This window comes from Natator depressus, chromosome 8, assembly GCF_965152275.1.
Source record: "Natator depressus isolate rNatDep1 chromosome 8, rNatDep2.hap1, whole genome shotgun sequence".
Lineage (NCBI taxonomy): Eukaryota > Metazoa > Chordata > Testudines > Cheloniidae > Natator > Natator depressus.
The window spans coordinates 51,097,029-51,110,281 of record NC_134241.1 but is presented as its reverse complement, the minus strand read 5'-3'; the positions used below and the strand labels follow the sequence as shown (position 1 = coordinate 51,110,281).

General features: G+C 42.0%; 1 protein-coding gene across 7 annotated transcripts in view; it reads right to left on the bottom strand.

Moving 5' to 3' along the window:
- Positions 1-13,253, bottom strand: part of RALGPS2 (Ral GEF with PH domain and SH3 binding motif 2) — a 264,748-nt gene that overhangs the window by 53,489 nt on the left and 198,006 nt on the right. The gene's annotated exons all lie outside the window — the stretch shown is intronic.

Sequence of the window (13,253 nt, the reverse complement as noted above, 5' to 3'; positions counted from 1 at the left end):
TAGGAAGTGGGAACAAGTGTTTCGAACTGCTTGCAGTTCTAGTAGGTTTATATGGAGATAAGACACTGTTGTGGACCATCGGCCCAGTATAGAGTGTGGTTGCAGATGTGCTCCCCATCCTAGGAGGGAAGCATCCGTGGTAATGATGATCGACGGTGGATTCAGTAGGAAGGGCACCCCTCTGCAGACGTTTTCTGGGTTGGTCCACCACAAAAGAGAACCTTTGATTGTCTCTAGCATGGTGAGGTGCTTGTTTATACTGTGCTTGTGTGGGACATAATTTGTTTGGAGCCAGGCTTGTAGGCACTGCATATGTAATCTTGTGTGTCGGACAACAAAGGTTGTGGCAGCCATGTGGCCTAGAATTCGTAGGCAAGTTCTGGCAGACACTTGCGGGCTGTTTTGTACTGTAGAGATCAAATTGGTTAGAGTCAGAAATTGTTTTGTTGGTAAGTAAGGCTGTTGCCTCTAGGGAGTTGAGGTCCACTGCCATAAATTCCAGGTGTTGAACTGGTGTTAGAGTGGATTTTTTGCATGTTTATCTGAAGGCCTAGCTTGGTGATCAGGGTTATTGTGTGTTCGGTGGATTTAGGGCTACCTGTCTTGTTAGTGCTTTCAACAGACAGTTGTCCAGGTAGGGAAAAATCATGATTCCCTCTCTGCATAGACAGGCAGCTACTACGGCAAGTACACCGGACCATCGCTAGAACACAGGATTTGGGATCCATGAACGGTATCGCATTAACGCGGGGACCTCGTTATAGCGGCAACTGCATTAAAATGAATGGCAAGTAAAGTAATTAAATTTGGGATCCATGGCTGCGACCGCATTATATGCAAATTCGCGCTATACAGAAGTGCGTTCTAGTGAGGGTCTGGTATGCCTTTGAGAATACTCGAGGCGCAGTGGAAAGGCCAAAGGGTAGCACTTTGTATTGGAAATGGTCCTGTCCTATTGCAAATCGTATGAATTTTCAATATGAGGGATAGATGGATATATGAAAATATGCATCCTGGAGATTGAGGACTGAGAACCAGTCCCCTCTCTTTCTAACACTGGGATAATTGTGCTCAGCGTGATTATTTTGAATCGCCGTGTTTTCACAAATTTGTTGAGTCGCCATAGGTCGAGGATAGGCCTCCAACCTCCTGGTTTTTTCTGTGTGAGAAAAAAGTGGAAATAGAACCCCTTCCCTCTATACTCGGATGGTGCGCATTCTACTCCTCCCAGAGACATGAGGCGGGCTACCTCTTCTTGCAGTAGATGCTCATGAGAGGGGTCCCTGAAGAGAGACATGGAAGAGGGGTGGGTAGACGGTTTGGAGCTAAGGGGAATGGAGTAACCAGTTTTGGTAATTTCTAATAACCATCTGTCATAAATATAAAGGGAAAGGTAAACACCTTTAAATCCCTCCTGGCCAGAGGAAAAACCCTTTCACCTGTAAAGGGTCAAGAAGCTACAGATAACCTCGCTGGCACCTGACCAAAATGACCAATGAGGAGACAAGATACTTTCAAAGCTGGGGGGGGGGAAGGGTTCTCTCTGTCTGTGTGTTGCTTTTGCTGGGACCAGAGCAGGAATGCAGGTCAGAACTCCTGTAAAGAGTTAATAAGCAATCTAGTTAGATATGCGTTAGATTCTGTTTTGTTTAAATAGCTGATAAAATAAATTGTGCTGAATGGAATGTATATTCCTGTTTTTGTGTCTTTTTGTAAGTTAAGGTTTTGCCTAGAGGGATTCTCTAAGTTTTGAATCTGATTACCCTGTAAGGTATTTACCATCCTGATTTCACAGAGGTGATTCTTTCACTTTTTCTTTAATTAAAATTCTTCTTTTAAGAACCTGGTTGCTTTTTCATTGTTCTTAAGATCCAAGGGATTGGGTCTGGGTTCACCTATGCAAATTGGTGAGGATTTTTATTAAGCCCTCCCCAGGAAAGGGGGTGTAGGGCTTGGAGGGATCTTGGGGGAAGACATTGCCAAGTGGGCTCTTTCCCTGTTATTTTTGTTAGACGCTTGGTGGTGGCAGCAATAAGGTCCAGGGACAAAAGGTAAAATAGTTTGTACCTTGGGGAAGTTTTAATCTAAGCTGGTAAAATAAGCTTAGAGGGTTTTTCATGCAGGTCCCCACATCTGTACCCTAGAGTTCAGAGTGGGGAAGGAACCTTGACACCATCTGTCTGATGTAATACTCTGCCAGATTAGGTAAAATGGGTTCAGGCCATCTCAAGGTCCTGAAAGGTGTAGATGGTTCCAGTGTTGAAAGAGATGGAGTTCGACCAAGGCCTCAAATTTGTTGTCTGGCAGTTGATGGTTACAAAATAGTATTCGAAGGAACAGGTTGCAGTCTCCTCGAGGTTTTTTGCTTCCGACCCTGCTGGTCGTAGTATCTATTGCGCTGTGCATAAGGGGTGGGGAGATTGGAGTCATTTAGGGACTTGATAACTAGCCTGTCGTCTTGCGTCTTTTGATCTTAGGTGTGTGGATGCCCAGAGATTGCAATGTTGCCACTGAGTCCTTAAGAGTGTGTAACGACCCGTCAGTTTTGTCCATGAAAAGTTTGGATCCCTCAAATGGTAAGTCCTCCACATCAACTGTACCAGCTTTGGGAATCCAGATAGATGGAACCAGAAGGCTCATCTCATGACAATTGCAGCTGCTATGGATCTCGCAGCTGAATCTGCTGAATTAAGGCAGCTTGTAACGCTGTTCTGGTTATGACTTGACCCTTTGTGAAGAGTGATTTGTAGTGTTCTTATCTATCATCTGGAATTAAGGCAGTAAATTCAGAGAGACTTGCATAGTTGTTGTGGTCATACTTTGCCAATAAGGCCTCATAGTTGGCAATTCTCAATTGTAAGTATGACGTTATTGACATGAACTGTGACCGTACAGATCATTGTTGCAACCAAGGTCCTACAGTTGCACCAAATCTTGTACAAAGGAGATCGAATAAGGTGTCTATGGAAAGGTTGTAATTTGCTAGTTATGATTACGTTGTCTGTATGTGTGTATCATTTTTGCATTTGAAGTTATGAATATTGGTTATGTACTTGTATCTTGATGTGTTTGATTCTAAGCAGCATCAGTGAAGCATTTGGTCAGCTTCTTGAGAAAGGACTATTCTCAGTAAGTGCCCAATCAAGAAACACAACAAAGTCCCAATGGACTTTGGGAGACGCCAATCCACATCTGAGCTTTCCTGGGAATGTTCAAACTAACATGTAAACAATGGCGTTGGCCTGCAAAAAGCTGAATCGTTCATGGACATGTGACTTGCTCACGTGGCTACAAACTCCATCTTGTTGCTGTGATTTTGCACAGAAGAATGAAGGGGTTTCCACCCACAAGAGAGAGAATATAAAAGACCCTGGAAGCCCCTACATTTTGTCTTCAGCTGGCTCAAGAGATGGCCTCTCCACCCCAAAGAGATGCCTGAAAGAAACTGAAACAAAGGACAGTAACTATGGGGGTGTGAGCGATTGCTGGACCCAGGCCATAAACTACTACATTGGTCTGAAAAGGATTGGGCCCAGACTAGGAAGGAGTCCAGTCTGTGAAAGAAGCTTATTGGGACATCTCTGAGGGTCAGATTTACCTGTATTCAGTTTCCTACTGTAGTAGGCTTAGACTTGCATGTTTTGTTTTATTTTGCTTGGTAACATACTTTGTTCAGTCTGTTATTACTTGGAACCACTTAAATCATACTTTTTATACTTAATAAAATCACTGGTGCTTATTAATTAACCCAAAGTAATTAATACGTGGGGGAGCAAACAGCTGTGCATCTCTATCAGTGTTACAGAGCGTGGACAATTTATGAGTTTACCCTGTGTAAGCTTTTTACAGAGTAAAATGGATTTATTTGGGGTTTAGGCTCCCAGAAAGACTGAATACTGGTGCTGGGAAAGTCCCTGTTAACTGAGAAGCCCCTGGGCTAAGTGAATCTTAGTTACTATGCCCTGCAGGGGGGCGTGGCCCAACCTCTTGGTCTGTGCTGTAGCTGACTTGAGTATCTAACTCAGCAAGATGGGAGAGGAGAGAAGCCTTCTCTGGCAGGGGGGTTTGCTCTCAATGGTATCCCGGCACATATAGTGATGGTTTTGAGGGAGTTTATATGACCAAACCCATCAGAGTAAGGTTGCAGCAGAATATGCTTTGTGGCTGAAAAGATTAAGTCATTTCCAGTCTTTGTCATTTGGAGTGTTTCTGTAGCACTGTTGCCTACCCCATTCATTGACTGCGTCAATCACCAATGAATTCAGTGTTGGATGCGAAAAAAGGGAATTCAGAGCCATATGCAGGCATGTAGTATTTTTTATCAGACCTATTACAGGTAGGTGGAATCATTGCAGGAGTTTGCCAGAGCAACTTCACAGGGTCCATAATCACATCATTCATGGGAAGGGCGATTTTAGATGAAGTTGATGGGTGCAGTATGTCAACTAGTTTGTGTTGCAATTCCTGGACTTCTACCAGTGGCAACCCTCTTGTAGAGGTCTTGAAATTGTTTAAAATCATCACCTGTGGTGGGAGGTGGGGACATAATAGTGTCATCTGGTGAGGATGAGAGGCGGACTTCAGGTGGATTGTCTGGATCGGAGAATTCCTCCTCCTCCCCTTGAACTCCCTGGTCAGAGGTGCTGGATGGGGCCCGTGGCATCAATAAAGGTGCACGACGTATGTCAGCTGTGGAAAGGCCAACAGGTATGCCCCGCTGTTGTTGTGGATATGTAGCCCACGGGTTCCAAAAAGGCCACTGTGGATGGAAGGGCATAGTGGGCATCCAGGGCTGCCTGTACCAGGGCTGGTTGGGAAGGTATGTTGAGTAGCTCGTGCACATAGGGGTGCGCATGGTAGGAGCAGCCATGGGGGAGGAATGTGGTGGAGACTGCCCCTCATCCTCATCTCCATCCTCATCATCACTGAAGAACTGTGGAGCAGAGGTGGAGAACTGAGTTGACTAAGTGCTGCAGGTACCAAGGTATCACTGGTGCCAAGGATGGGAAACTCCGGTACTGACAAAACAGAGAGGTTCTTGTGGCGGAGGAATTGCTGCGACGTGTCCAGTATCAGTACCGTTTGTGTGGTAGGAAACGGTACCGCATGCTGGAAATTGCTTGTTGGCACCAGTGTGTGACTAGAGTGCGCGATGGTCACAGTAGGTGGCAGCATTAGCATCGGAGTTAATGAGGTGCTTGGTACCGATTCCCTTTTCATGGCCAACGGTAACACTGCATGGAGTTTTGTTTCCCCTTGGTACCTGTGACCAAGCTCAGCTGCTTGGGAGCTTTCAGTTTCTTGGTACCGATGGTGCTGAAGGGGCCCACTGTTTTGGCCGTTGACACAGCCGGTGCAGTTGGTACCAGCAGCGTTTGCTCTTGAGCAGAGCACCTTTTCTTGGCCAACTCCAAAGTTGGGGACATGGTACCCTGTTTTGCTGCCTTCTTGGTGGGTTGATCAGGAGCTCATGCAGTGGAGGAAGGGCCCTTATCAGAGGCTGCCGATGAGGTGCGTACCTCAGGCTCAGATGCCGGTTGGAGAGACTTCTCCATGAGAAGTTTCAGTTGGAGATCTCTTGCCTTTCTGGTGCGAGCTTTCAGATTGTGACAATGCGAGCACTTCTGCGGTATATGTGCCTTTCCGAGACACCAGACACACAGCGTGTCCATCTGAAAGAGGTACAGAAAACTTGCAGGTAGGCAAGCGTTTGAATCCAGGGGAGTCAGGCATGGCCCTCAGGCAGCATATTCTCCCCATAAAAAATAAAAGGAAGGAAGATCGATAACCACGTTGTTGCGGTAGAAAAGGAAACCTACAGCCCTATGAGGAAAATTTAAAATAACATTTCTGAGAAAGAGATAAAATAGGAAGGCTAACTATTCTGAGAACTAAAACTAAGGGAAAACTAAGCTATTCCTAAGCTGCGAGGTACTGCTAAGTGCTCCGACTCCGGCCAAAGGCGGTAGAGAAGGAACTGAGGCGGGGTTGGTCGCATAGCGCCAGTTAACTGCCTGAAGCGGTGCGAGACAGAGACCATGCATGTGCAACCCAACCAGGCACTGCTACCTTAAATCTCTGACTACAGGCACGGGGCGCACCGAGACCTAAAGTGGAGTACCCACAGGGACATCACTCAAAGAAGAATCAGTGGGTCTCCACACAATCACAAAAGTTTTCCCACACTGTTCTGGTTGCAGGATCAGGGTCTTCGAACTTACATTCTTTGGGGAAGAAACTGTCTCTTCCTATGTGTTTACACACTGCCCAACACACTAAGGCTACAATTTGACTGGAGTATCTGGGCCCTGCAATAATTCAAATAAAGTGATCAGAACATATTAATTTCAGTTCCTGTAACTGACTGCTTTAAAAGCCAATCTGAAGTAAAGAACAGCCGAACCATTTAATTAACAGTTAAAAAGATGAGTGAGCACATCTCCCAAATAAAACCAAACCATTCAAAACAAAAAGCATAATAGGAAAAGAACATGTTTCAGTTAGGGAACTTGGATACCCAAATGTTTGACTTCATCCTAGCATAAGTGCTTCTTAATTAAAAAGAAAATAAAAATTTTGAATAATTTATTTGAACCCTTGGGTAAAGCCTTTTGCAATTAAAGAATAAGGCACTTGGTATTTTCACGGTTTCAAACAGAGCTGTCATTGTGACCACATACACCCCTATATTCACACTGTACACACCATTGTAATATAACCTTTGTACAAAATATGCTTTGTGGGCAGTGTTGCCTCTAATTTTTCCCACCCATGTGCGGAATGAATCTTATGATGTGCACCACTTGGAGGTGATGTGTGATACATCACCTCCTCAGTGGTGCACATCACAAAATTCATGAGGCGGGGGTGGGGCAGAGGGGGTTCAGAGAGTGGGAGGGGACTCCATCTGAGGGTGTGAGCTCTGGGGTGGGGCCGGTGATGAGGGGTTTAGGGTACAGGCTGCCCCAGGGCTACAGTGGAGAGCGAGGACTCCCCCCAGCTCTCTCCCCCTGCAGCAGCACCTGGGCTGGGGGGGAGGGGTGCCTCTCCCCACTGTGGCAGGTCTGGGGCTGGGGCCACGGGATAGGCACCTCTCCCAGGGCCACGGCAGGTCCTGTCCAGGGCTGGGTTGGGGCCACGAGAGACCCGCCTCTCCCATGGCCGCAGCTGTCCGGGCTGGGGCGGAGGAGGGGGCACCTCTCCCCTGGCTGTGGCAGGTCCGTGCCGGGGCTGGGTTGGGGCCCGGACTGGGGGAGAGGAATCTCTCCCCACCGCAGCCCTGAGCGCCTGCACGGTGCTTAATAGATTGCTGCGCAGCTTAGAGGGAACTTAGTTTGTGGGGTATCATTTCAAAACTAACAACTTGCTGGTCAATAACATCATGGTGAAATATATGTAGAAACATTATATGTAAAGTTATAAATATAAGCTGAAATTACGCCTGAAATGTGTTTTCCGGACAAGTCTGGGTAAACCAGTTTCTCAAAGACAAAGGACAAGCTGACACCTCTAGCCAGGTATCATCCAAGTGGATGGGAAATCACCTTTCAAGTGGCCATTCTTTAGCAGGGAAGGGGAACAGGAACAAACAGCATGGAACCTCTTTCACCACCAGACTCCCTGTCTCCATCCTCATAGAGCGAATAAATTTTATCTTGGGGTAACTCTCAGGAAAATGCATTTCAAAGGGTGGCTGAGCTATAAAACAGAGGGGAAAAAACACCCCAAGTGATCTTTCCCTATCCGTCTCTTGCTCTTTCATCTAAGAAGATAAAAAAACAGCCTTTGGACTTTTGCAGCAGATACTGACCTGACAATTTGGTCAGCAATGTTACTGGGAACATGCGGTAAGGAACTTCACCTTGAACCAAATCTTAATTTGTTAAATCTTAGTACTAGGAAGCATTTATCGTTCTCTCTCTTGTAACGATTTCTGACGTTAATGACATACTTGTGTTCAATTACAACCTATCTCCTTATAGTTAAATAAACTTGTTTTATTCTTTAATCAAAACTAATTCAGTGTTATGAACTGTGTGGGTAACTCCATTTAAGATAGCAAACTGTTGTATACTGATCCCCTTAGAGGGGCAATGGACATAAAAGAATACTCTAAGGAATACCTGCAAGGCCTTGAGTAATGGCTATGTGCACAGAAAAGGAGTTTGCTCGCACACACAGTATTCTCTGCATATGCCCTGAAAATACTGTTTGATATAGAGCTTTCTTTCCATTGATGCCTTTGAATTCTATTTATTTTTCAAATCACACTAGTCCCTATATGTTTTGGCTTTGAAAAAGAAATTCTACAAGAAAAGGAGTGTTAGAAGCAAGTCCAATTTAGAACTCTAATGTTTAATGGTGGCTTTACTAAGCTGGTAATCTTGTTTCTCTCTACTTCTTTCCTTATTTTTACATTGATTTAATTTCATAACAGCAGTAAGCACATCTTTATTGTGACGACTACATTATTTGAGTGACTGAAGTCCTTTATTCTTAGAGTCATATGCCTGGTGACACCTATTAACTGTAAGTCACTCAGAAATGAATATACCCTGTTGTATCTTTATACTTAAATTTTAATGCATTAACCTATTTCTTCTTAAAAACACTTTTTGGTGAGGCCTTCGCAGCCAGACAGTGCTTTAAAACAGTGTTTCTCAACGTTTTTGATATCAGGGACTGGCATACTGCCTTCCTAACCTGTCCAGGAGATCTCAGGGACCTGACTGGTCGTTGAGAAACACTGCTTTAAAAGACTTACAAATTCCTCAACATCACGTGTATTTAATTTTTCTTTGCATTCCAGCAGTTTCCCCTTTTTCAGATAATTGAAAATTTTTATCTGATCTTCTGCTTTAGATTTAACTGCAAGTTTCTGAAAATAAAAATAATCCTTGCTATAACATTATTGTTGCAAAGGCTAAATGAATTTCGGGGGATTGTGTAAGTAGGGTTTAATTTTAAAAAATTGAGAAACTGTCCTATTAATAGCAAAAAAGTTTGTTTTTTTTTTAAATATGATTCACAGTTTAAGAGAGAAGCAGGCCTTGGGTCATCGGTGGCTGGAATAGTTTGGTGCCTACATCTATTCATTTTTAAAAATTTCCTTCCCCTGCTTTTTTTCCTTTTCTTTCTACAATGTATAAAGACTGTCTAAAAGGGGTTTTCCCCTCTTTTTTTCTGTATTATAAATTCAGGTTTTGTTTACCTGTATTTTCTGGAACAATCTATGGATAACTGGACAACCAGTAGGATCATGACACCACACGTATCAACGAAGTGAAACTTGACTAACTGAGAAAAAGGGATTTTTAATCACAATACCTATAACTGCTGTGTGTGTTTGTTAACATCTATATACCTCAAACACTTGAACAAACATGAAAAATGTCTTTATGAAAGATTCAGTTTACAACCCCTTCAATTAATACATGAGAAAGCTTCTACTCTAGTTGTCTAGTTCTCCAAAGAGATCTCCAAAACACAAAGGAAGAAACAAGACTTTGTATGCCTTATATATCTAAAATAAACCATTTAAATTTTTTTAAACAAACCAATTTTATACATCCTAAAGCAGTAAGGGCACAAAACCCAACCTTCCCTCCACTGGACATCACCTTAAAATGTTGATTTTTAAACTTTTTGAGCAAAAACACAACCTCCCTCTCCCCCTCTCAAAAAAATAAAATGCCCCAAAACCGAAAAAAAAGCATAAGCAGGAAATATTTATCTCAGATCCGCACTCCTTTGCACCCTGCTTAAAAGGAGCTCAGCTACAAAACTGAAACTCACTTTAACTTATTAAACTTCATATAGCTATCCAAGTTTTCTTTAAATACCCTAAATATACCATTTGACTATCAACTCAACAGGAAACCCACTTCACCCATTCAATACTTCCTGTAAAATACCACCTTCTTAAATTCTTCTCAATATCTGGTCTTTCCAATGACCTCAAATGGATCCTTCTGGCAAAATTTTATAACTATTATTACCTACTTCAAATACTTCATCTGAAAAATCTTTAAACATCCTTGTGTCTATGCAACATACTGTGCTTGATACTAGTCAACATCCCATTAGCTTTCTTTACTGCTAATAACTCCTAGGCTGAGAATTTAAATTTGACTTGTGCAGGCTTTTAAAAGAAATAGGCTTCTATACTTATTTGCTACTTTGTAATTGAGAAAGAAGGCCTGAAAGGGTTTTCTTTTCTTTTTTTTAACTGTAGAAATATCAGGAATGGCAAGTTTGGTGTTCGCTGATTTGCTGGATAATGTCAGAGATCTCAGGGTTGTTTACTGTGAGCTCTAATACCTTGACTGAAAGTGTGAGGGTGCTGAATCTTTAATATAGGCTTTCTAAAGCCAAATGTTCATCACATAAGTGGGTATTAATAAAAACAAATACGCAAACAAACACCTAACAGTTTAAAAAAGTATTCAAACTAAAAATGTTCCCCTTTTTTGAATCCTGTGATATCATTTTTCTAGTGCTCCTATCACCATAGACAATCTCTAGCCTAAATGGAACCTGAATTTTTAACCTAAAACACAAGTGGAAAGAGATCCTTTTCTTAGGAAAAACATTTCAGCCTTCTTTATACATCATGAAAAAAAAAGGACAAACCCAATTTTTCTTTGCAGATTCTCTTTAATTGTTGGGCAGATCCTCAGTTGCTGTAAACTTGAACAGCTCTGCTGAAGTTAGGGAGGGAGCCAATTTACCCCCACTGAGTCTGTATTAAAATCAGACCTTTTCCCTACAATATTTTAAATAATTCAGGGCTACTTAAATTTTACTTCTCTTGCACACTGTTTATACTCAAGGGCATCATTTTACAAAGACTTACCTTGCATCAAATTCATAATTTATGTAACTCCATTGACTAACAACAGCCATAAAATTGGTCCATCATATTTCATATTCTACTTAAGTTTATAAAACAGCTATATCACTATGTTCTAACACCACCTATTCTGGTATCTGTACATTTTAATGCATATACTTGACAGCTTTGTCAAAATCATTAATAAAAGTGCACCAGTCCCAATGCAAGTATCCTATGGGATAACAACTTAAAAATAAAACTTGTGTATTCACAGGCCTCAGTTATTTCCTCAATGTATGCCCTTGCCATAAGCTCAGTTAACTTATATGTAGCTTTATGCAATACCAAGCATGAGACCCAGGTTTAGGAGAAAAGAAAGTCATTTATTTGCATGTTCAGAGGTGACTTTTTATCTTTCTGTTCCTAGGCCCCAGATTTGATTTTCCAATGCAGGCTGATTGTGACTTAGAAGGATTCCAAACACCTGAAGAGTGTAGCCCACGGGGCCACATCACACAGCAGTTCTGTGCAGATCTCTCCTACTGGATAGGGTGCCAAAAATAGAAAGCCAATGTACGTACTGTAACCAATCTACACACACCACTTATTTATAAAAATATAATCTCATTTGGAATCCAAGTATTTCAGGAGTGGGAATTAATAGGAAAATTCATAAAAATGTTGATGCTATGATACGTATTTTTATTTCAACTCAAACCTTAAAGAGAAGCTTTCTTGAATTAGTTCAGTTGAAGTTAAATATCTTTCTTTGACCCTGCAGCATTACAGCTTCTGCCACCATAAGGATAAGGGCTGGAGTTATACCTGAGAAACTGGAACACATTGGAGCAAAGACTGTTGTCTTTGTTTAAGGCAGGAATATACAGACACTAAAGATTCTAAAATTTTTATCACTTTCCTCCAGGATGAAAGGTCAGAGGAATTAGTCTGAAATTAGAAGTGGATTTGGGCCCAAAAGAATTTCTGCAACACTGGATGGACTACAAACATATTATAGTATTGTTTGAATTTTAATGGACAAAAGCTATGTTTCTTATTGACTGGTTGAACCATTTGGATTTCATACTCAGGCATAGACTCCCAGGGGTACACACCTAGGACTTCACCCCTAAAAAATCCCTGCAAAACACACCAGTGACCACGCACTATAGTAAATGCATGAGTGGGCAAGTGGACCAAACAGACAAATATAATAGAAGTCACATGGGGGAAAGGAGCAGAAAGACAGAGGAAAGTGAAAATTTTAAACTGCCCTTCTCAAAATGCGCCAGCTCCCTTTCAGCAGCAACAGAAGTGCCGGTGACTTTTAATGCAACCTTTATTTTATAAGCTAAATTGAGAATTACATAGCTAAAGCCCAATCCTGAGAGATGCTGAACAACTGCAGAAGTCAACGAAGGTTAGCTGACTATAGATGCTGGGACATAAAATGCTACTTAAACGAGTAGCCTGGCTCCTGGATGATAGGAGCAGGGAAAAAGAGTCTACGGATTAGTCTTCACTACAGTGCTACATCAGCGCAGCTGCATTGGTGCTAGTGTGGACAGCGCTTAGGTCGATGTAACTTGCGTGACTCAGGGGGGTGGCTTTTTCACACACCTGAGAGACGTAAGTTGCATCGACTTAAGCGGTAGCGTAGACAAGCCCTAAATGATGCAGGAAAGTTTAGAAACAAAAATTGGTAGAAAATTTTAGCAAGCACCTGTCCCCTATTATTTTGAATATATTTATTGTTTTTAAACTTTTTCTGTCACCACATATCCTACTAGGAGCTATTTCTCCCAGTACAAGGATAAAGCTCAAACTCCCTTAACCACCAAAATTGTTTTCAAAACCTGGAGTTCAAAATAATGAGCAATACTCTATTAAGCTATAAGACACACAATTAACAGACTAGTTTCTCATGTAGTTTAATGGGTGAAGCCCGCACCTGAAACTTGCATCAATAATTTACTAAGTGCACACTCAATGTGTGCTTATCTGAAACATCTGAAGATTACCACCTTTTCCAGTAAGACTTACTAGATAGAGGTTTTCTTTTCTACCATTTAAATTTGTGTTAATTCAAAATCACATTTTAAATAATGATCAGTGCCAGCAGGCAGAAAGTTTTAATTTGGCATGATTTGAACAAAGGATTTGCTTTGAAAAATATCTGGAAAGAAAGTAGTAAAACAATTATTTGGATGTATCATTGAATAGGTTTAAAAACAATCATCTAATAATGACCTGTCAGCTGTAGTTCAGGTCATGCCATTTATTCTGCCACTTTTCACACACAGTCCCCCTGCCCCCACTGCACATTCCTACCTACCTTTGTTCTAAAACACTATCACGATTTTATAATAGTCCTGCTGTTACACACCTTCGAGTCAACTGTACTAAAACACATTTTGAC